At 39.9% G+C, this 21,294-nt stretch overlaps 2 non-coding genes across 2 annotated transcripts; both read right to left on the bottom strand.

Annotated features, from left to right (window-relative positions):
* Window positions 1-3,270: 3,270 nt before the first annotated feature.
* LOC148568529 (small nucleolar RNA R71) lies at window positions 3,271-3,376 on the bottom strand. The gene has a single exon (XR_015882650.1). It is a non-coding gene; the product is annotated as a small nucleolar RNA R71 (small nucleolar RNA).
* Window positions 3,377-16,713: 13,337 nt separating this feature from the next.
* Window positions 16,714-16,821, bottom strand: LOC148568528 (small nucleolar RNA R71). The gene has a single exon (XR_015882310.1). It is a non-coding gene; the product is annotated as a small nucleolar RNA R71 (small nucleolar RNA).
* Window positions 16,822-21,294: the final 4,473 nt, after the last annotated feature.

Raw genomic sequence — 21,294 nt, 5'->3', positions numbered from 1 at the left:
GTCTTTGGGAATTATGGTGACCTCCTGGCATGGATGGCACACAAGTTGGTGTGCTCAAACAAACCAACCAAGTAGGCTTGATGCCAGGGCATCTTGGCCAGTTTCACTGACCTTTTCTTTACTGTTTTTAGGTTAGTTTCATGCATTTCTTTAGGAAATAAGCTAGTTTTGGGTAAATATTCACTTATGCCTTGACTCAAGCATACATTGTGCATTTTACATGATTTCATGAGGATTTTGCATAAGTTTAGTGACAAATATTATGTTGCATTACTCATGACTTGGACTAGAGCTTTGATGCACTTTGTTGCTTGATTTCAGGACCAAAAAGAAGCAAGAAAAGGGGAGGTAACTTGCAAAGATTAATGAGAAAAGTGATTGCCAATAACACTCTCAAAAAGCCATCAATGCCCACGTTAGAGAGTCACGTTAACCAAGTTAACGTGAACTCTAACGTGGAGAAAAGAAGTTGAGCCAACGTTAGTGACACTCAACATTGTCACTAACGTTGGCAATTACTCATAAGTGGCCACGTTAGAAGCCACGTTAACCTAGTTAACGTGGCCTCTAACGTTAAGGGGGAGGGAGAGAAGCCAACGTTAGTGACACTCAACATTGTCACTAACGTTGGCCTATGGTGCTAAGTACCACGTTAACTCCCACGTTAACTTGGTTAACGTGGGAACTAACGTAGAGGATGAAGAGTTGTCGACAACGTTAGTGACACTCAACATTGTCACTAACGTTGAAGCAACCACACAACCCCCAAGAGTCACGTTAACTTCCACGTTAACTTGGTTAACGTGGAAGCTAACGATAAGAAATGAAGGATGAGCCAACGTTAGTGACACTCAACATTGTTACTAACGTTGGGATGGCTAAAAGATGGCCACGTTAGAAGCCACATTAACCTAGTTAACATGAACTCTAACGTGAGACCTAGGGGCACATTGGAACGTTAGTGACAATGTTGAATGTCACTAACATTCTCGAAGGATGGCAAAGGCCACGTTAGAAGCCACGTTAACCTAGTTAACGTGAGCTTTAACGTGAAGCAAGAAGGGGCACACTGGAACGTTAGTGACAATGTTGAGTGTCACTAACGTTCTCGAAGGTTGACAAAGCAACGTTAAAAGCCACGTTAACCTAGTTAACGTGGGTTTTAACGTAAGGCAAAAGGGGTGCATTGGAACGTTAGTGACAATGTTAAGTGTCACTAACACTCCCGAACTTGGACTTTCACTAAATGATTAACACTCCTTACGCCCTGAGCTTAAGTCTCTGCCCACTCCGCACTTTCTCTCTGCAAGTAAAGCCAAGCCCAAATAAAGAAAGGAACTGCTTCAAACTCAAGATCCAAAGGCCCAAGACTTGAAGAGTGAACTAGAAGCTGAGAAGAGTAGTATATATAGGAGTAGCTTTAAATTGTAAAAGAGTTCTGGAGGCTGAAGAATTACTCTCTGTATTTACTTTCTTTGCAATTTCTAGTTTTATGATGTATTCTCCATCTTTGTTTTCATTTTCAAGAGCTATGAACAAGTAAACCCCTTTCATTGGGTTAGGGAGCTCTGTTGTAATTTGATGGATCAATACTAATTTTTATTGTTCTTCTTCTATCTTTCCTCTTGATTTTACTTGAAAGCTTTCGATCTTCATCCAATTGAGTAGTTATCTTGGAAGAGAAGCTATTCAAACTTGGATCTCTTTTGAACCTTGGAAGAGGAATGAAGAGATCAAGCTAGAAATGCTTTCTCATGCTGGACCAAATTGGGTTTGGATGGGTATGTGACTGTAACCCTCTCAATACTTGGTTTGGGAAATGCATGTGGTATAATCAGTGACCATACTTCATCTCTTCTCATGAGCAATTGACCAAGGAATTGGCTATTAATCAAGATTTGAGAGATTGAATTGCAAGGGATTGTAATTCAATCACTTAAGATTGCCAAGGAGATCAATGAGTGCATTGATTGAGGAAGAGATGAAAATGAACTTGATCCGGAGAATTGCAACATCTCCTAAGCCCAACGAACTCCCCATCTCTAATCTTACCCATTCTCTTTAATTTCTGCGACTTACTTTTATGAGCAAATCCCCCATTCCCATTTACAATTATGCAATTTATTTTCAGTCATTTACTTCCAGTCCTTTAATTCTAGCATTTACTTTTCTGTTATTTACATTCCCGCCATTTTATTTTCTGCAACTCTCAACCCAAATTCTGGATTCGCTCAACTAGAACATTCTTCTAATTAAAGTTGCTTGATCAATCAATCCCTGTGGGATTCGACCTCACTCTATTATGAGTTTTTACTTGACGACAACTTCGGTACACTTGCCGAAGGGAGATTTGTTGAGAGACAAGTTTTCCACGCACCAAGTTTATGGCGCCGTTGCCGGGGATTGATTGTGCATCAACAATGATTAGATTGGAAGATCACTAGATTGAGCATTTTATTTTGTGTATTTCATTTTCTGTTTGAGAGATTTACTTTTTTGTTTTAGCTAAACTTCTTCCCTTCTCCTCTACTCTTTTGTTTCTCTTTGTTATTTTCAAATTCTGTTTGCTAACCCACTAACTGTTTGATATATTGCATCACCCACAACTAACAATAACTCTGACACAAATACTATCTGCGCCTATTTTCTTTGCTTGTACTTGTTGGTTGTATGACAGGGAGAAGAAGCGGGGCTTCAACTTCCTTTGATTCTGAACCAGAGAGAACCTTCCTTAGACTAAGGAGGGAGGCAAGAGAAAAATGAGTAGTTGGTGCTGAAGAAGAAGAGGAACAGTTTGAGGAATACTTTGAACCAAACATGGAAAAAAACATGGAAAATCATCATGAAGAAGAAACTCACAACCATGGCAGAGGAGGTGGAGCAAATCATGCTAGGGAGGATAGAAGAGTTTTAGGCTCTTACATTAATCCAAACCCAGGCAATTGTGGAAGTAGCATCCAAAAGCCAACAATCCATGCCAACAACTTTGAACTTAAACCACAGCTCATCACCCTTGTTCAAAACAACTGTTCGTTTGGAGGAAGTGTTCAAGAAGATCCCAACCAACATTTGACCACCTTCCTGAGAATATGTGACACAGTGAAATCTAATGGCATTCATCCTGACGCCTATAGATTGCTCTTATTTACCTTCTCACTCAGAGACAAGGCAGCCAAGTGGCTGGAATCCTTCCCAAGGGAGATCTTGACAACTTGGGAGGATGTGGTGAACAAATTCTTAGCAAGATTCTACCCTCCTCAACGAATCAATAGGCTGAGAGCTGAGGTTCAAACCTTCAGGCAACAGGATGGTGAGACTCTGTATGAAGCATGGGAGAGGTTCAAAGACTTAACAAGGAGGTGTCTGATGAGCGGATATTTTATACGCTTTTTGGGGTTAATTTCATATAATTTTGAGTATGTTCTAGTTAATTTTTAGTCTATTTTCATTAGTTTTTAGGAAAAATTCATATTTCTGGAATTTACTATGAGTTGTGTGTTTTTCTGTAATTTCAGGTATTTTTCTGGCTGAAATTGAAGGAGCTGAGCAAAAATCTGATTCAGGCTGAAAAAGGACTGCTGATGCTGTTGGATTCTGACCTCCCTGCACTCAAAGTGGATTTTCTGGAGCTACAGAACTCGAAATGGCATGCTCCCAATTGCGTTGGAAAGTAGACATCCAGGGCTTTCCAGCAATATATAATAGTCCATATTTTTCACAAGGATAGACGACGTAAACTGGCGTTCAACGCCAGTTCTCTGCCCAATTCTGGCGTCCAGCGCCAGAAAAGGATCAAAAGCTGGAGTTGAACGCCCAAACTGGCATAAAAACTGGCGTTCAACTCCACAAATGGCCTCTGCACGTGAATTGCTTAAGTCTCAGCCCAGCACACACCAAGTGGGCCCTAGAAGTGGATCTCTGCATCATCCATCATAGTCTACTCATATTTTGTAACCCTAGGCTACTAGTTTAGTATTTAAACAACTTTTAGAGACTTATTTTGTATCTCATGACATTTCAGATCAAAACTTTGTATTCTCTGACGGCATGAGTCTCTAAACCCCATTGTTGGGGGTGAGGAGCTCTGCTGTGTCTCGATGAATTAATGCAAGTATTTCTGTTTTCCATTCAAACACGCTTGTTCCTATCTAAGATGTTCATTCGCGCTTAACTGTGATGGAGGTGATGATCTGTGACACTCATCACCTTCCTCAAATCATGAATGTGTGCCTGACAACCACCTTCGTTCTATATACGATTGAATGAGTATCTCTTAGATTCCTTAATCAGAATCTCCGTGGTATAAGCTAGAACTGATGGCGGCATTCATGAGAATCCGGAAAGTCTAAACCTTGTCTGTGGTATTCCGAGTAGGATTCAAGGATTGAATGACTGTGACGAGCTTCAAACTCCTGAAGGCTGGGCGTTAGTGACAGACGCAAAAGGATAGTAAATCCTATTCCAACCGAATCGAGAACCAACCGGTGATTAGCCGTGCTGTGACAGAGCGCGTGAGCGTAGTGTTCACTGGAAGGATGGAAGGTAGCCATTGACAACGGTGATCCACCAACACACAGCTTACCATAGGAGGACGTGCGTGCGTGATCAAGAGGACAGAGGAAAGCAGAGATTCAGAAGACAAAGCATCTCCAAAACTCCAACATATTCTCCATTACTGCATAACAAGTAACCTTTAATCCATGCTCTATTGTTTAATTGCAATTCAACTGATAAACATAATTGACTTCCTGACTAAGATTTACAAAATAACCATAGATTGCTTCAAACTAACAATCTCCGTGGGATTCGACCCTTACTCACGTGAGGTATTACTTGGACGACCCAGTGCACTTGCTGGTCAGTGGTACGAGTTGTGAAAAGTGTAATTCATAATTCGTGCACCAAGTTTTTGGCGCCGTTACCGGGGATTGTTCGTGTTTGGACAACTAACGGTTTATTTTGTTGCTTAGATTAGGAAAAATTTTTCTTTTTAGTTTAGAGTCTTTTTATTATTTATCCCTTGTTAAAACACTTTAAATTTATAACTCAATTAGTTAGAACGTGGTGTTTATGTTCATGGTAATTGGCTATCATATTTTTAAAATCTTTTTCAAAAATATTTTTTTTTATTAAATCCTGTGCCAAACTTTAAGTTTGGTGTTTTCTTGTTGATTTTTCAAAAAAAAAAAAATTTCAAAAATTTCTTTTGGTTTTCTAAAAAATTTTAAGTTTGGTGTTCTTCCCTAGTGTTCTTGAGTTTTTCTTGTGTCTTGATCTTAAAATTTTTAAGTTTGGTGTTCCTTGGTGTTTTCCCTCCAAAAATTTTCGAAAAATAAGGAGCATTAGATCTAAAAATTTTAAATCCTGTGCTATCTTTTTGTTTCTCCCTTTTCCCTTAAACATCCAAAAATATCTTTTCCCTCTATTTTTAAAGCATCTTTTTCGAAAATCATTTTTTTAAAAAAAAAAATCATATCTTTTTCAAAACTTCCTAACCATTTCCTCTCTCCTCAATTTTTCGAAAATCTTCACCCACTTTTATTTATTTTTATTTTTATTTTATTTTCAAAAAAAAAATTTTAGTAAATAAAATAAAATAAATAAAAAGGTAAATCAATCCAAGTTATATCCCTTTATCCATCATGGACATAAGTGGAAATGAACAGTACAGGAGGACTCTGGTGTCATATTCTAACCCCTCTACTGCTTCATATGGGAGTAGCATCTGCATACCCTCCATTGGAGTTAGTAGCTTTGAGTTGAATCCTCAGCTCATTATCATGGTGCAGCAAAGTTGTCAGTATTCCGGTCTTCCACAGGAAGAACCTACAGAGTTTCTGGCACAATTTTTACAAATTGCTGACACAGTGCATGATAAGGAAATAGATCAGGATGTCTACAGACTATTACTGTTTCCATTTGCTGTAAAAGATCAAGCTAAGAGGTGGTTAAATAACCAACCTAAGGCCAGCATAAGAACATGGAAACAGCTGACAGAAAAATTCCTGAATCAGTATTTTCCTCCAAAAAGGATGACACAGCTAAGGCTGGACATCCAAGGCTTTAAACAAGGAGATAATGAATCTCTTTATGATGCCTGGGAGAGATACAGAGAGATGCTACGAAAATGCCCCTCTGAAATGTTTTCAGAGTGGGTTCAGTTAGACATCTTCTACTATGGGCTTGCAGAAGGAGCTCAGATGTCTCTAGATTACTCAGCTGGTGGATCTATCCATATGAGAAAGACAATTGAAGAGGCTCAAGAGCTCATTGATACAGTTGCCAGGAATCAGCATCTGTACCTAAGCAGCAACCCTTCCATGAATGAAGAGGTTAAAACAGTAACTGCTGAATTCAGTACTGTAAAACAAGCTGCTGAATTCAATTAGCAATTGGATTTTCTAACAAAGCAGCTAGCTGAATTCAAGGACAGGCTACAGGAGACAAGGATAGCTAATATACATATGGACGAACAGTTTAAGCAAACAAAGCAGCAGCTATCAAGGCAAATAGCAGAAGAATGCCAAGCAGTTCAATTAAGGAGTGGGAAAACATTAAATACCCCACCTCAAGGCATCAAAAATTCAAGAAATGAGCAACCCACCAAAGATTCACCTGAGGACAGTAAGAGCCCAAGGAAAAATAATTCTGGCGCTAAAACGCCAGAAAATGGGTGGAAGGCTGGCGCTGAACGCCCAGACCATGCCCAAAACTGGCGTTCAACGTCAGAAACAAGGCAGAATTAGCGTTCAACGCCAGAAATGGGCAAGAATCTGGCGTTGAACGCCCAAATGGGGCAGAATCCAGCGTTGAACGCCCAAAATGGGCACATTTCTGGCGTTCAGGCGCCAGGAACAGACAGTGAGCTGGCGTCTAACGTCACTCCAGCTTCTGACTCTGGCACTCAATTGCCAGTGAGGGATCAGACACACACAAGTGCTGATAACAACCCCTCTAAAAAGGCTTCTTTAACCACTAAGGTTGAGGAATATAAAGCCAAGATACCTTATCCTCAAAAACTCCGGAAAGAAGAGCAGGATAAGCAATTTGCTCACTTTGCAGATTATCTAAGGACTCTTGAAATAAAGATTCCATTTGCAGAGGCACTTAAGCAAATACCTTCTTATGCCAAGTTCATGAAAGAGATCTTGAGTCATAAAAAGGAGTGGAGAGAAACAAAAAGAGTTCTCCTCACTGAAGAATGCAGTGCAGTCATCCTGAAAAGCTTTCCTGAAAAGCTTAAAGACCCTGGGAGTTTTCTGATACCATGCATATTAGAAAGTGATTGCACCAAGACAGCTTTATGCGATCTTGGGGCAAGCATCAACCTAATACCTGCATCCACTATCAGGAAGCTTGGCTTAACTGAAGAAGTTAAACCAACCCGGATATGTCTCCAACTTGCTGATGGTTCCACTAAATACCCATCAGGCGTGATTGAAGACATGATTGTCAGAGTTGGGCCATTCGCCTTTCCCACTGACTTTGTTGTGCTGGAAATGGAGGAGCACAAGAGTGCTACTCTCATTCTAGGAAGACCCTTCCTAGCAACTGGACGATCCCTCATTGACGTCCAACAGGGGGAAATAACCCTGAGAGTCAATGATGATGAGTTTAAGTTGAACGCTGTCAAAGCCATGCAGCATCCAGACACATCAACAGACTGCATGAAAGTTGATCTCATTGACTCTTTGGTAGAAGAGATCAACATGGCTGAGAGTCTCAAATCAGAGTTGGAAGACATCTTTAAAGATGTTCAGCCTGATTTGGAGGATTCAGAGGACATGAAAGAGCCTCTGAACTTTCTTCTGAAAGAGGAAAAACCTCCTAAACCCGAGCTCAAGCCACTACCACCATCCTTGAAATATGCATTTCTGGGAGAAGGTGACACTTTTCCAGTGATCATAAGCTCTGCTTTAAATTCACAGGAAGAGGAAGCACTTATTCAAGTGCTAAGGACACACAAGACAGCTCTTGGGTGGTCCATAGGAGACCTTAAGGGCATAAGCCCAGCTAGATGCATGCACAAAATCCTATTGGAGGATAATGCCAAACCAGTGGTTCAACCACAGAGGCGGTTAAATCCAGCCATGAAGGAAGTGGTGCAGAAAGAGGTCACCAAATTACTGGAGGCTGGGATTATTTATCCTATTTCTGATAGCCCCTGGGTAAGCCCTGTTCAAGTCGTCCCAAAAAAGGGAGGCATGACAGTGATTCATAATGAAAAAAATGAACTGGTTCCTACAAGAACAGTTATAGGGTGGCGCATGTGTATTGACTACAGAAGGCTCAATACAGCCACCAGAAAGGATAATTTTCCTTTACCATTCATAGACCAGATGCTAGAAAGACTAGCAGGTCATGATTATTACTGCTTTTTGGATGGCTACTCAGGCTATAACCAGATTGCAGTAGATCCCCAGGATCAAGAGAAAACAGCATTCACATGTCCATCAGGAGTGTTTGCTTATAGAAGGATGCCGTTTGGGCTATGTAATGCGCTTGCAACCTTCCAGAGATGCATGCTCTCTATTTTCTCTGACATGGTGGAAAAATTTCTGGAAGTCTTCATGGATGACTTCTCAGTATATGGAGACTCATTCAGCTCCTGTCTTGATCACCTGAAACTTGTTTTGAAAAGATGCCAAGAAACCAACCTAGTTTTAAACTGGGAAAAGTGTCACTTCATGGTGAATGAAGGAATTGTTCTTGGGCATAAAATCTCAAACAAGGGAATAGAGGTGGATCAAGCAAAAATAGAGGTAATTGAAAAATTACCACCACCTGCCAATGTTAAGGCAATCAGAAGCTTTCTGGGGCATGCAGGATTCTATAGAAGGTTTATAAAGGATTTTTCAAAAATCGCAAAACCTCTAAGCAATCTGCTAGCTGCTGACACGCCATTTGTGTTTGACACAGAGTGACTGCAGGCGTTTGAAACGCTGAAAGCTAAGCTGGTCACAGCACCAGTCATTTCTGCACCAGACTGGACATTACCATTTGAGCTAATGTGTGATGCCAGTGATCATGCCATTGGTGCAGTATTGGGACAGAGGCATGACAAGCTTCTGCATGTCATTTATTATGCCAGTCGCGTTCTAAATGACGCCCAGAAAAATTACACAACCACAGAAAAAGAATTACTTGCAGTGGTTTACACCATTGACAAATTCAGATCATACTTAGTAGGATCAAAAGTGATTGTGTATACTGACCATGCTGCTCTTAAATATCTACTCACAAAGCAGGATTCAAAACCCAGACTCATCAGATGGGTATTGCTTCTGCAAGAGTTTGATATAGAAATAAGAGACAGAAAAGGGACAGAGAACCAAGTGGCTGATCATCTGTCCCGGATAGAGCCAGTGGAAGGGACGTCCCCCCCTTCTCTAGAGATCTCTGAGACGTTTCCTGATGAGCATTTATTCGCCATTCAGGAAGCACCATGGTTTGCCGATATTGCAAACTATAAAGCTGCAAGGTTCATACCCAAGGAGTACAACAGGATACAAAAGAAGAAATTAATTACTGATGCAAAGTACTACTTGTGGGATGAACCTTATCTCTTTAAGAGATGTGCAGACGGAATTATCCGTAGGTGTGTGCCTAGAGAAGAAGCACAGAGGATCCTGTGGCATTGCCACGGATCTCAATATGGAGGCCATTTCGGAGGTGAGCGAACAGCCACCAAGGTCCTCCAATGTGGCTTCTATTGGCCCACACTCTATAAAGATTCCCGAGAGTTTGTACGTAATTGTGACAGTTGCCAAAGAGCTGGTAATCTGCTTCATGGTTACGCCATGCCTCAACAAGGAATCTTGGAAATTGAGTTGTTTGACGTATGGGGAATTGACTTCATGGGACCTTTCCCACCATCATACTCAAACACTTATATTCTGGTGGCAGTTGACTATGTATCAAAATGGGTTGAGGCTATTGCCACACCCACCAATGATACTAAAACAGTGCTGAAGTTCCTCCAGAAACATATTTTTAGCAGGTTTGGTGTCCCTAGAGTACTAATCAGTGATGGGGGCACTCACTTCTGCAATAAACAGCTTTACTCTGCCATGGTTCGGTATGGAATTCGCCACAAGGTGGCCACTCCATATCATCCACAAACCAATGGGCAGGCTGAAGTCTCTAACAGAGAATTAAAGAGAATCCTGGAACGGACAGTAAATACCCGTAGAAAGGATTGGGCAAGGAGCTTGGATGATGCTCTGTGGGCTTACAGAACAGCATTCAAGACCCCTATAAGGACCTCTCCATACCAACTGGTGTATGGTAAGGCATGTCACCTGCCCGTGGAACTGGAACATAAGGCCTACTGGGCAACCAGATTCCTAAACTTTGATGCCAAATTAGCAGGAGAAAAAAGATTGCTCCAGCTAAATGAGCTAGAGGAGTTCAGATTCACAGCTTTCGAAAATGCCAAGCTATATAAAGAAAAATAAAAAAAGTGGCATGACAGAAAGCTGTCATCTAGAATCTTTGAACCAGGACAGAAGGTTCTGTTGTTTAACTCTAGACTCAGGCTATTCCCCGGGAAACTGAAATCCCGGTAGAGGGGACCATACGTGATTACAAGTGTATCACCATATGGTTATGTGGAGCTTCAAGATATTGATTCTGATAAGAAGTTCATTGTCAATGGATAGAGAATCAAGCATTATCTAGAAGGCAACATTGAGCAAGAATGCTCAAGGCTGAAGCTAGATTAAAAGCTCAGCAAGGTCCAGCTAAGGACATTAAAGAAGCGCTTGTTGGGAGGCAACCCAATTTTTATTTACTTTCATGGTTTTTCATGTTTTATTAGGTTCATGATCATGTGGAGTCACAAAATAAATATTAAAAATTGAAAACGGAATCAAAAACAGCAGAAGAAAAATCACACCCTGGAGGAAGCACCTGTCTGGCGTTCAACGCCAGAACAGAGCATGGTTCTGGCGCTGAACGCCCAGAACAAGCATGGTTCTGGCGTTCAACGCCAGAAATGGCTAGTAAATGGGCGTTGAACGCCCAAAATGGGCACCAACCTGGCGCTGAACGCCCAGAGTTGTGTGCAAGGGCATTTTGCATGCCCAAATTGGTGCAGGGATGTAAATGCCTTGACACCTCAAGATCTGTGGACCTCACAGGATCATTTCAAGATCTGTGGACCCCACAGGATCCCCACCTTCCCTCCTCATAATCCTAGTTTTTTTCTTTCCACATCTTCTTTTTCATCTATTCCCTCTTCTTTTGCTCGAGGGCGAGCAACATTCTAAGTTTGGTGTGGTAAAACAATTATGTGAAGGATCTATAGCTCAGTGGTAGAACATGTGGCTGCAAATCAAGAGATACCTCAAGGGATGCACTTCCCTCCACATAATTATTGGAAGCAACTGAGGATAGAAATACCAAAAATCACTAGGAATCAAGCCACAAAGGCAAGGAAGAGACATAAAAGAGCTCAAGAACATCATTGGTGCCTCAAGAAGGAAATGCTATCATCACTAAGGTGGACTCGTTCCTTGTTCTTACTTTCTCTGTTTTTCGTTTTCTCTATGTTAAGTGCTTATCTATGTTTGTGTCTTCATTACATGATCATTAGTAGTAATTAGTGTCTATTTTGATTTTATCCCCAATTAAGCTATAGTTTATTTTTCTCATCATCAGCAAACATGAATAAAGTAGTAGATCTTTTGAATAAGAGGCAATAAAATTTCGAGTTTTAATAAGAGAAATTCTAATTAGTTAAATGTGGTGGCAATGCTTTCTGTCTTCTGAATGAATGCTTGAACAGTGCATATGTCTTTTGAATTTGTTGCTTAAGACTGTTAAATATGTTGGCTCTTGAAAGAATGATGAACATGAGACATGTTATTGATAATCTGAAAAATCATAAAAATGATTCTTGAAGCAAGAAAAAGCAGCGAAGAACAAAGCTTGCAGAAAAAAAAAAGTGAAAAAAAATTATAGAAAGAAAAAGAAAAAGCAAGCAGAAAAAGCCAAAAGCTCTTAAAACCAAGAGGCAAGAGCAAAGAACCAATAGCCCTTAAAACCAAAAGGCAAGGGGAATGAAAAGGATCCCAAGGCTTTGAGCATCAGTGGATAGGAGGGCCACGAAGGAATAAAATCCTGGCCTAAGCGGCTAAACCAAGCTGTCCCTAACCATGTGCTTGTGGCGTGAAGGTGTCAAGTGAAAACTTGAGACTGAGCGGTTAAAGTCAAGGTCCAAGAAAAAAGAAGAGTGTGCTTAAGAACCCTGGACACCTCTAACTGGGGACTTGAGCAAAGCTGAGTCACAATCTGAAAAGGTTCACCCAATTATGTGTCTGTGGCATTTATGTATCCGGTGGTAATACTGGAAAACAAAGTGCTTAGGGCCACAGCCAAGACTCATAAAGAAGCTGTGTTCAAGAATCATCACGCTGAACTAAGAGAATCAATAACACTATCTGAATTCTGAGTTCCTATAGATGCCAATCACTCTGAGCTTCAATGGATAAAGTGAGATGCCAAAACTGTTCAGAAGCAAAAAGCTACTAGTCCCGCTCATCTAATTAGAATCTGAGCTTCAATCAAAAACTCTAAGATACTATTGCTTCTCAACCTATTAGTCTTCTATTTTATTTGTCTAGTTGCTTGAGGACAAGCAACAGTTTAAGTTTGGTGTTGTGATGAGCGGATATTTTATACGCTTTTTGGGGTTAATTTCATATAATTTTGAGTATGTTCTAGTTAATTTTTAGTCTATTTTCATTAGTTTTTAGAAAAAATTCATATTTCTGGACTTTACTATGAGTTGTGTGTTTTTCTGTAATTTCAGGTATTTTTCTGGCTGAAATTTAAGGAGCTGAGCAAAAATCTGATTCAGGCTGAAAAAGGACTGCTGATGCTGTTGGATTCTGACCTCCCTGCACTCAAAGTGGATTTTCTGGAGCTACAGAATACGAAATGGCATGCTCCCAATTGCGTTGGAAAGTAGACATCCAGGGCTTTCCAGCAATATATAATAGTCCATACTTTGCACAAGGATAGATGACGTAAACTGGCGTTCAACGCCAGTTCTCTGCCAAATTCTGGCGTCCAGCGCCAGAAAAGGATCAAAAGCTGGAGTTGAACGCCCAAACTGGCACAGAAACTGGCGTTCAACTCCACAAATGGCCTCTGCACGTGCAACACTCAGGCTCAGCCCAAACACACACCAAGTGGGCCCCAGAAGTGGATTTATGCATCAATTACTTACTCATGTAAACCCTAGTAGCTAGTTTATTATAAATAGGACCTCTTACTATTGTATGAGGCATCTTTTGATCAGTTGTATGCTATCTTAGATCACAATAGGGGGCTGGCCATCTCGGCCATGCCTGGACCTTCACTTATGTATTTTCAACGGTAGAGTTTCTACACTCCATAGATTAAGGTGTGGAGCTCTGCTGTTCCTCAAAGATTAATGCAAAGTACTACTGTTTTCTATTCAATTCATCTTATTTCACTTCTAAGATATCCATTCGCACCCAAGAATGTGATGAAGGTGATGATTATGTGTGACGCTCATCATCCTTCTCCCTTATGAACGCGTGCCTGACAAACACTTCTGTTCTACATGAATTAAGCTAGAATGAATATCTCTTAGATCTCCTAACCAGAATCTTCGTGGCGTAAGCTAGAATGATGGCGGCATTCAAGAGAATCCGAAAAGTCTAAACCTTGTCTGTGGTATTCCGAGTAGGATTCAATGATTGAATGACTGTGACGAGCTTCAAACTCGCGAGTGCTGGGCGTTAGTGACAGACGCAAAAGGAGGGTGAATCCTATTCCAGCATGATCGGGAACCGACAGATGAATAGCCGTGCCGTGACAGGGTGCGTAAGCATATTATTCACTGAGAGGAGGGGATGTAGCCACTGACAACGGTGATGCCCTTGCATAAAGCCAGCCATGGAAAGGAGTAAGACTGATTGGATGAAGATAGAAGGAAAGCAGAGGTTCAGAGGAACGAAAAGCATCTCCATTCGCTTATCTAAAATTCCTACCAATGATTTACATAAGTATCTCTATCCCTATTTTATTATATAATATTCGAAAACATCATTATCACTTTATATCTGCCTGACTGAGATTTGCAAGGTGACCATAGCTTGCTTCATACCAACAATCTCCGTGGGATTCGACCCTTACTCACGTAAGGTATTACTTGGACGACCCAGTGCACTTGTTGGTTAGTTGTATCGAAGTTGTGACAATTATGATTACGCATACCAAGTTGCTCACGTGCCAGGAATAATTTGAGCCTGGACATCACAATTTCGTGCACCAAGTTTTTGGCGCCGTTGCCGGGGATTGTTTGAGTTTGGACAACTGACGGTTCATCTTGTTGCTCAGATTAGGTAATTTTCTTTTTGTTTTCTTTTCAAAAAAAATATTTTCAAAAATTTTCTCATCTGTTTTCGAAAATAATATAAAAATGTTTTCAAAAATTTTATTCAAGATTTTTAAGAATGAATTCTAGTGTTTCATGAAGCATGTGAAGCCTGGCTGGCTGTAAAGCCATGTCTAAATTCTTTTGGACTGAGATTTTGGATTAAAATTGAATGAATTACACTCATATGTTTGCTGAAGCTTGGCTGGCCATTGGCCATGTCTAGTGTTTTGGACCGGAGCTTTCATTGAAAGCTTGGCTGGCTAGTGAGTCATGTCTAATTCCTGGACTGAAGCTTTAGACTAACATGGCAAGATTCCTGGAATTCATATTAAAAATTTTGGAATCCTTATTTTTCTTTCTTTCTAAATAATTTTCGAAAAATATAAAATAAAAATCCAAGAAATTTAGAAAATCATAAAAATCAAAAATATTTTTCTGTTTCTTGTTTGAGTCTTGAGTCATATCATAAGTTTGGTGTCAATTGCATATGCATCTAGCATTTTTCGAAAATTTCATGCATTCATAGTGTTCTTCATGATCTTCAAGTTGTTCTTGGTAAGTCTTCTTGTTTGATCTTGATGAATTTTTGTTTTGTGTTGTATAGTGTTTTTCATATGCATTCTTGAATTCTTGGTGTCTAGGCATTAAAGAATTCTAAGTTTGGTGTCTTGCATGTTTTCTTTGCATTAAAAATTTTTCAAAAATATGTTCTTGATGTTCATCATGACATTCATAGTGTTCTTGGTGTTCATCTTGACATTCATAGCATTCTTGCATGCATTCATTGTTTTGATCTAAAAATTTCATGCATTGCATCCTTTTAGTGTTTTCCTCTTGCATCATAAAAATTCAAAAATCAAAAAAATATCTTTCCCTTTTTCTCTCATCAAATTCGAAAATTTGAGTTGACTTTTTCAAAAATTTTTAAAATCAAGTTGTTTCTTATGAGTCAAATCAAATTTTCAGTTTGAAAATCTTATCTTTTTTAAAATCTTTTTCAAAAATCAAATCTTTTTCAAAATTCTTAGTTATTTTCGAAAATTCCAAGAATATTTTTCAAAAATATTTTTCTTATTTTTATACCAAATTTTCGAAAATAACATAATCAATTAATGTTTTGATTCAAAAATTTGAAGTTTGTTACTTGCTTGTTAAGAAAGATTCAAACTTTAAGTTCTAGAATCATATCTTGTGAATCAAGTCATTAATTGAGATTTTTTAAAAAAAAAAATCAAATCTTTTTCAAAATTTGTTTCTAAAATATCTTCTTATCTTATCTTTTTCAAAAATATCTTTTCAAAATATCTTTTCTAACTTCCTAACTTCTTATCTTTTCAAAATTTGTTTCAACTAACTAACTAACTTTTTGTTTGTTTCTTAACTTTTTCAAAACTACCTAACTAACTCTCTCTCTCTAATTTTCGAAAATATCTTCCCCCTTTTTCAAAAAATTTCTTTTTAATTAACTAATTATTTTTATTTTTTATTTCAAAAATTTTCGAAAATACTAACAATTTTCAAAAACCAATTTTCAAAAATCACTAACTCCTTTTCAAAAATAATTTTCGAAAATTCCCTCCTTCTCTCTCATCCTATTCTATTTATTCATTCATTAACTAACATCTCTTCCTCACATCATCACCAAATTCGAACCCCCTCTTCTATCTATGTTCGAATTTCTTCTTCTTTTCTTCTACTAACAATAAGGATCCTCTTTACTGTGACATAGAGGATTCCTCTTCTTTTCTTTTTCTCTCCTCTTTCTTATGAGCAGGGACAGAGAAAAAGGCATTCTTGTTGAAGCTGATCCAGAACCTGAAAGGACTCTGAAGAAAAAATTAAGAGAAGCTAAATTACAACAATCCAGAGACAACTTGATTGAAAATTTTGAACAAGTAAAGGAGATGGCAGCCGAACCCAACAACAATGCAAGGAGAATGCTTGGTGACTTCACTGCACCTAATTCCAATTTACATGGAAGAAGCATCTCCATTCCTGCCATTGGAGCAAACAACTTTGAGCTGAAACCTCAATTAGTTTCTCTAATGCAGCAGAACTGCAAGTTTCATGGACTTCCATCTGAAGATCCTTTTCAGTTCTTAACTGAATTCTTGCAGATATGTGATACTGTTAAGACTAATGGAGTAGATCCTGAAGTCTACAGGCTCATGCTTTTCCCTTTTGCTGTAAGAGACAGAGCTAGATTATGGTTGGATTCTCAACCCAAAGACAACCTGAACTCTTGGGATAAGCTGGTCATGGCTTTCTTAGCCAAGTACTTTCCTCCTCAAAAGCTGAGCAAGCTTAGAGCTGATGTTCAAACCTTCAGGCAGAAAGAAGGTGAATCCCTCTATGAAGCTTGGGAAAGATACAAACAGTTGACCAAAAAGTGTCCTTCTGACATGCTTTCAGAATGGACCATCCTGGATATATTCTATGATGGTTTATCTGAGTTATCAAAGATGTCACTGGACACTTCTGCAGGTGGATCCATTCACCTAAAGAAAACGCCTGCAGAAGCTCAAGAACTCATTGACATGGTTGCTAATAACCAGTTCATGTACACTTCTGAAAGGAATCCTGTGAGTAATGGGACGCCTATGAAGAAGGGAGTTCTTGAGGTTGATACTCTGAATGCCATATTGGCTCAGAATAAAATATTGACTCAGCAAGTCAATATGATTTCTCAGAGTCTGCATGGAATGCAAGCTGCATCCAACAGTACTCAAGAGGCATCTTCTAAAGAAGAAGCCTATGATCCTGAGAACCCTGCAATAGCAGAGGTAAATTACTTAGGTGAACCTTATGGAAACACCTATAACTCAACATGGAGAAATCATCCAAATTTCTCATGGAAGGATCAAAAGCCCCAACAAGGCTTTAATAATGGTGGAAGAAACAGGTTTAGCAACAGCAAGCCTTTTCCATCATCCACTCAGCAACATACAGAGAACTCTGAACAAAATGCTTCTAATTTAGCAAATCTAGTCTCTGATCTATCTAAGGCCACTATAAGTTTCATGAATGAAACAAGGTCTTCCATTAGAAATTTGGAAGCACAAGTGGGCCAGCTGAGTAAAAGGATCACTGAAATCCCTCCTAATACTCTCCCAAGCAATACAGAAGAGAATCCAAAAGGAGAGTGCAAGGCCATTGACATAAGCGCCATGGCCGAACCTGTGAGGAGAAGAGAGGACGTGAATCCCAAGGAGGAAGATCTCCTGGGACGTCCAGTGATCAATAAGGAGCTTCCCTCTGAGGAACCAAAGGAATCTGAGACTCATCTAGAGACCATAGAGATTCTATTGAACCTCCTTATACCCTTCATGAGCTCTGATGAGTATTCCTCTTCTGAAGAGAATGAGGATGTTACTGAAGAGCAAACTGTCAAGTTTCTTGGTGCAATCATGAAGCTGAATGCCAAATTATTTGGTATTGACACTTGGGAAGTCGAACCTCCCTTGTTCATCAATGAACTGAGTGATCTGGATCAACTGACATTACCTCAGAAGAGACAGGATCCTGGAAAGTTCATAATACCCTGTACCATAGGCATTATGATCTTTAAAGCTCTGTGTGACCTTGGTTCAGGAATAAACCTCATGCCCCTCTCTGTAATAGAGAAACTGGGAATCTATGGGGTGCAAGCTGCTAAAATCTCACTAGAGATGGCAGACAGCTCAAGAAAACAGGCTTATGGACAAGTAGAAGATGTATTAGAAAAGGTTGAGGGCCTTTACATCCCTACTAATTTCATAGTCCTGGATACTGGAAAGGAAGAGGATGAATCCATCATCCTAGGAAGACCTTTCCTGGCCACAGCAAGAGCTGTGATTGATGTTGACAGAGGTGAAATATTCCTTCAATGGAATGAGAACTTCCTTGTGTTTAAAACTCAAGGATCTCCCTCTGCAACCATGGAGAGGAAGCAGAAAAAGCTTCTCTCCAAGCAGAGTCAACCAGAGCCCCCACAGTCAAACTCTAAGTTTGGTGTTGTGAGGGCACAACCAAACTCTAAGTTTGGTGTTGAACTCCCATATCCAAACTCTAAGTTTGGTTTTGGAAAGTCTCAACAAAGCTCTGCACATCTGTGAGGCTCCATGAGAGCCCACTGTCAAGCTATTGACATTAAAGAAGCGCTTGTTGGGAGGCAACCCAATGTTTATTTATCTAACTATATTTTTCTTAGTTATGTGTCTTTATAGGTTCATGATCATGAGGAGTCACAAAATAAATATAAAAATTGAAAACGGAATCAAAAACAGCAGAAGAAAAATCACACCCTGGAGGAGCATCTGTCTAGCGTTCAAACGCCAGAACAGAGCATAGTTCTGGCGCTGAACGCCCAGAATGGGAGCATCCTGGCGCTGAATGCCCAGAACAAGCATGGTTCTGGCGTTCAATGCCAGAAATGGCAGCAAAGGGGTGTTGAACGCCCAAAATGGGCACCAACCTGGCGCTGAACGCCCAGAGTTGTGTGCAAGGGCATTTTACATGCCTAAATTGGTGCAGGGATGTAAATGCCTTGACACCTCAGGATCTGTAGACCCCACAGGATCCCCACCTACCTCATCATCTCTCTTTCCATTCATGATCATCCCTTCTTTTTTTCCATTTACCACTCACATCCATCCACTCTTCCCCATAAACCTACCTCATAAACTCCACCTACCTTCAAAATTCAAAACCAATTTCCCACCCAAACCCACCCATATGGCCGAACCAATACCCCCTCCCTTCCCTATATAAAGACCTCCATTCTTCATCAAATCCACACAACACACCCCTCTACACTCCTCTTGGCCGAAACCACATCTCCTTCTCCCTCTCCATATTTCTTCTTCTTCTTCTTCTATTCTTTTGTTTATTGCTCGAGGGCGAGCAATATTCTAAGTTTGGTGTGGTAAAAGCATTGCTTTTTTGTTTTTCCATTACCATTGATGGCATCTAAGACCGGAGAATCCTCTAGAAGAGGGAAAGGGAAGATAAAAGCTTCCACATCCGAGTCATGGGAGATGGAAAGGTTCATCTCCAAAGCCCATCAAGACCACTTCTATGATGTTGTGGCCAAGAAGAAGGTGATCCCTGAGGTCCCTTTTAAACTCAAAAGAAATGAGTATCCGGAGATCCGACATGAAATTCAAAGAAGAGGTTGGGAAGTTCTAACAAATCCCATCCAACAAGTCGGCATCCTAATGGTTCAAGAGTTCTATGCCAATGCATGGATCACCAAGAACCATGATCAAAGTAAGAACCCAGATCCAAAGAACTATGTTACAATAGTTCGGGGGAAATACTTAGATTTTAGTCCGGAGAATGTGAGGTTGGCGTTCAACTTGCCATACATGGAAGAGAACGCACGCCCCTACACAAGGAGAGTCAACTTTGATCAAAGGTTGGACTAAATCCTTATGGACATATGTGTAGAAAGAGCTCAATGGAAGATTGACTCCAAAGGCAAGCCGGTTCAACTAAGAAGATTGGACCTCAAGACCGGGCCATCATGATCCATAGCATCATGATTGGAGAAGAGGTGGAAGTTCATGAGATTATACCTCAAGAACTCTACAAGGTGGCTGACAAGTCCTCCACCATGGCAAGGTTAGCCTTTCCTCACCTCATTTGCCACCTATTCAATTCGGCTGGGATTGACATAGAGGGAGATATCCTCATCAAAGAGGACAAGCCCATCACTAAGAAAAAGATGGAGCAAGCAAGAGAGCCCAGTCATGGAGCTCAAGAGGCGCAAGAAGCTCACTTCCATGAGATCCCTGAGATGCCTCAAATGCACTTTCCTCCACAAAACTATTGGGAGCAAATCAACACCTCCCTAGGAGAATTGAGTTCCAATATGGGACAACTAAGGGTGGAACATCAAGAGCACTCCATCATGCTCCATGAAATAAGAGAAGATCAAAAAGCAATGAGGGAGGAGCAACAAAGACAAGGAAGAGACATAGAAGAGCTCAAGGACATCATTGGTTCCTCAAGAAGGAAACGCCACCATCACTAAGGTGGATTCATTCCTTGTTCTTCTTTCTTCTGTTTTTCGTTTTCTATGTTATGTGCTTATCTATGTTTGTGTCTTCATTACATGATCATTAGTAGTAGTAACTATGTCTTAAAGTTATGAATGTCCTATGAATCCATCACCTCTCTTAAATGAAAAATGTTTTAATTCAAAAGAATAAGAAGTACATGAGTTTCGAATTTATCCTTGAACTTAGCTTAATTATATTGATGTGGTGACAATGTTTCTTGTTTTCTGAATGTATGCTTGAACAGTGCATATGTCTTTTGAAGTTGTTGTTTAAGAATGTTAAATATGTTGGCTCTTGAAAGAATGATGACTAGGAGACATGTTATTTGATAATCTGAAAAATCATAAAAATGATTCTTGAAGCAAGAAAAAGCAGCAAAGAACAAAGCTTGCAAAAAAAAAAAGGGGCGAAAAAAAAAATAGAAAAAAAATAGAAAAAAAAAAGAAGAAAAAGCAAGCAGAAAAAGCCAATAACCCTTAAAACCAAAAGGCAAGGGCAAATAAAAAGGATCCCAAGGCTTTGAGCATCAGTGGATAGGAGGGCCTAAAGGAATAAAATCCTGGTCTAAGCGGCTAAACCAAGCTGTCCCTAACCATGTGCTTGTGGCGTGTAGGTGTCAAGTGAAAACTTGAGACTGAGCGGTTAAAGTCAAGGTCCAAAGCAAAAAAAAGAGTGTGATTAAGAACCCTGGACACCTCTAATTGGGGACTTTAGCAAAGCTGAGTCACAATCTGAAAAGGTTCACCCAATTATGTGTCTGTGGCATTTATGTATCCGGTGGTAATACTGGAAAACAAAGTGCTTAGGGCCACGGCCAAGACTCATAAAGAAGCTGTGTTC

This window comes from Arachis ipaensis, chromosome B4, assembly GCF_059453495.1.
Source record: "Arachis ipaensis isolate K30076 ecotype BB chromosome B4, ASM5945349v1, whole genome shotgun sequence".
NCBI lineage: Eukaryota > Viridiplantae > Streptophyta > Magnoliopsida > Fabales > Fabaceae > Arachis > Arachis ipaensis.
Note: the sequence above shows the minus strand (reverse complement) of the source record. Positions and strands in the feature narration are given on the sequence as shown.